We start from the raw sequence: 4,178 nt of genomic DNA, 5'->3' as shown, positions 1-4,178 counted from the left end.
TGTACAAAAGAAAACAAAAGAAACGTGTGGGTGGACACGCTCGATGCGTAACGGATACTTAAGCCTATGTTTTAACGAACCCTTAACCTAATTAGTAAACCCCAACAGAACGAACGGTTACGCATAATTAATTATTAATCCTAACGCGGGAGCGGCGGAGCTCCGTCTCGGCGAACGAGGACGAACCTCGCGGCGGTTTCTGGGATTTCACGGCGGGCGCCGTCCGCCGGTGGACGGCGGCAGGAAACGGAGCCGTACTCGGTACGGTACGCGGTACGGTGACGCGGAGAGCGCGGGGCGAGCCGGGCTCGCCTAGCGTCGGTGCGAGAGAGAGGTACGGCGCGGCGGTCGGGTGTTCTCGGTGCGGGCCCGATCCCCCCGATTCGTTTCGGCGCGGTCGCCTCGGCGAGATGGTCGGGAATCGCCGCGGCCCAGCACGTGGATGTGAATTGGCGACGTTCCCGTACGTCGGCTGGGCTCGCGGGACGCGGGGAGGATTCCCGGGATTCGCGGGACGCTCCGTTCGTCGTCCCCGTACGGCCGCGACCTCGTGCCTACGACTCGAAACCGGCGAGGTCGCTCGTCCCCGGTGGTACACCGCGAGGCGAGCTCCACACGCTGCTGCGGTCGCTTGGTTACTCGACTCCTGGAGCGCGAAGCAGAACAACACAGTACAACCCGCTACAATTAACAAAATCAGCAAGCGAAACATTCTTTCAACCATCGCCAAAATTTTCGACCCATTAGGATTGCTTGGACCCGTAACGGTGACCGCCAAGATCCTCATGCAACAACTTTGGCAATTAAAAATCGATTGGGATGAATCTCTGCCGACCAATATTCACACAGAATGGATCAACTACGAAAGAGAGCTACAAAGGTTGAACCATATTGAATTCAGCCGACACGCAACCATGAAAAACGCAAGAAGTATCGAACTACATGGTTTCTGCGACGCCAGCGAACGCGCGTACGGTGCATGTCTGTACACGAGAACCACAGACAAACGTGGTCATGTCGAAACACATTTGCTCTGTGCGAAATCTCGTGTTGCACCCTTGAAAACGGTCACACTCGCACGTTTAGAATTATGCGGCGCCATGCTCCTGGCTTCACTCTATCACAGCGTTCGTAAAGCCATCACCCAGAACATTGACAAGGTCATGTTCTGGACCGACTCCACCATTGTACTCAATTGGCTAGATAAACACCCATCCACTTTGAAAACATTCGTAGCGAATCGCGTAGCCGATATTCAAAACAAAACCAAGGCATCATCGTGGCACCATGTCAAATCAGCAGACAACCCGGCCGATCCACTCTCCAGAGGAATCACCCCCACACAATTTCTTCGCAACACACTCTGGCGACACGGACCAGAATGGCTCGCGAAACCACAGTCCGTGTGGCCTGAATCAAGGTTCACCCTATCAAACGAGCTCCCGGAAATGAAAAAGATGACTTGCCTCGCTACTTCAGTCGTTAAAAACAACGAATTACTGACGCGATACTCATGCATTCGAAAACTCCGACGAATTGTAGCGTATTGCCTACGGTTTCTACCAACCCATCGCGGCGCAGGGCCCTTGACCGCCGAAGACCTGCAAGAAGCCAACACCCGAATCATTCGTTCCGTACAGTCAATTTCATTCGCAAGGGACATCAAAGACTTGAAATCCGGAGAATTACATACAAAAAGTAAACTTCGATCGCTCCACCCATTCCTCGACGACAAAGGAATCATACGCGTGGGAGGCCGCCTTCAAAATTCCACATTACCATTTTCACAGAAACATCCAATCCTCCTACCGAAAGGGCATCACACAACCGACCTAATCATCCGCGAGGCACACGTAAAAAACCATCATTCAGGCATCACGACAACATTGTACGACGTACGACAGACATATTGGCCCATAGACGGGAAAAACACAACCAGAAGAATTGTACGACAATGCGTAAGATGTTTCCGGGTCAATCCACCAGCCGTCGACTATGTTATGGGAAACCTACCTGCGGCCCGCGTCACCGAAAGTCGACCGTTTCGAAATACAGGCGTCGATTATTGCGGTCCCTTTTACATAAAGGAACGGCGTCACCGTAATCGAGCCCGAATCAAGGTGTACGTTGCAGTATTTACCTGTTTTTCAACAAAGGCGGTACACCTCGAGGTAGTAAGCGACCTAACCACAGAGGCATTCATCGCGGCCCTCAAACGGTTCATCGCGCGCAGGGGGCTTTGCCAAAATGTCTATTCAGACAACGGGACAAACTTCGTCGGCGCCGACAACGAGCTAAAAGAAATTTACCATACGTTACCAAAGGAACCGAAATTACAAAAATTCCTCGCAAGCAAGGAAATTACATGGCACTTCATGCCAGCACTGTCTCCACATTTCGGGGGACTATGGGAAGCGGCCGTAAAGGCATTCAAACACCATTCAAAGCGAGTCGTAGGCGAAGAACTATTCACGTACGAACAATTCAACACCTTTGTTATCGAAGTCGAAGGCATATTAAATTCTCGTCCGCTCACCCCACTTTCATCCGATCCGAACGATCCATCCTCATTAACTCCTGGCCACTTCCTGATTGGTGGCTCCTTAACGGCCGTTGCCGAGACTGATTTCAGGACAACTCCGAGCAATAGATTATCAAATTGGCAACACATCCAAAAGGTCAAACAAGACTTTTGGACCAGATGGCACAAAGAATACATCCACCAACTCAACGTCCGACACAAGTGGACCAAGGGGTCCCATCGCCTCCAAGAAGGGACCATTGTAGTATTGAAGGAAGACACCACACCACCCTTGTGCTGGCGCCTAGGTCGAATCGAACAAGTACATCCAGGAGCAGACGGTGTCATCCGAGCGGTGACCGTTCGTACCGCAGATGGCATCTATAAGAGGAACGTCAAGAAATTGGCACCGCTTCCAGACGCCGAATCTTGACAGCAGTGCCTTCACGATTAAAGACTGTACAGATAGAGTAAACAAGACCGAGCGTAAATCGAAGCGTTCAATTAAGGTTGATCGATCGTATCGATCAACGGGGGGGGGGGGGGGGGGGGAGCATGTTCGGTTTCGAGACGTGACCGTAGCTTTGTAACAGCATTCGTTACGCCCGGCCCTCACGCCCTGTCATCTTCAAGGTCCGTGAGGGTCTGAGACACGCGTCGCAGCCCCTTGGGCCATCTGGTTCAGACCAGACACGGGTCCCACTGTTTTAGAAATACGAAATTTCGAAGAGGTACCGGACGTACGGCACTCAGGAGTCTCGTGTTCAAGGTCTGAACCCGATGGTCGTCCATCCACTCGGGACAAGGGGCCATAAATTTATACCACCATGTGCAGGCCACTCGGGTCTCTTCGTCACGCTGCACCGGGGTCCCGTCGCTCGAGAGTTTTCCGAGGTTTCGGTGATTGACCAGAGGGTAAGGACTTCCACCTCTACCGTGGAGGACTGTCCGGAAGATCCGCCTCCCTCGGGTCAATCAACGAATGGGGATGAGTCTGTCGGGATTTTTGGGCCCATCCCTTGGAAAAGTTGGACACCAACGAGGTGGCCAGCAAACGGACCCCGGGGCAGTCTGTCTGAGTCTTCCATTCGAAACAAACGCTCTCATAGAAAACGTATTAGTCATCGCGTTATCTCAGACACTTACAAGTCGCACACAACCACAGACCAAATCAATCGGATCCCGTTATCCAATATTAAATTGGCGGGTAACTTTTCGGCGACACGGGTACGCGACGCGTTCACATCGGTGAATCCGAGCTTTACGCCCTCGGGTGGATGTACGGTCGAGATCCGCGCGGCAGTAGTCGAAGTCGCATCGCAAAACATTACTGTAGGTGTATTTTGTAATATTGAACATTTTTATATTCGGGAAAACAGTATACAAACTTAAAACTGCAATATAAAATATTTTATTTGTGTTACATTTCAATATACGAGTATGACTTTCAAAAGTTTCGGTTGGCGTAGGCTGTAACGTCTCCTGCTGAGAATGTTTTGGTCCGGGATCGAATCCCGCATCGAATGAAAGTTTAAACTTTTATATTTTTCAATATACCTTCATAAAATTTGTAAGCTAAGATTTAATCCGTCACTGTATATATTGTTCATGCAAATACTCATATGTTCATATTATTGGTAAAACGAACGTCGCAAAA

Source organism: Halictus rubicundus, chromosome 11, assembly GCF_050948215.1.
Source record: "Halictus rubicundus isolate RS-2024b chromosome 11, iyHalRubi1_principal, whole genome shotgun sequence".
NCBI classification, from domain to species: Eukaryota; Metazoa; Arthropoda; class Insecta; order Hymenoptera; family Halictidae; genus Halictus; species Halictus rubicundus.
Note: the sequence above shows the minus strand (reverse complement) of the source record.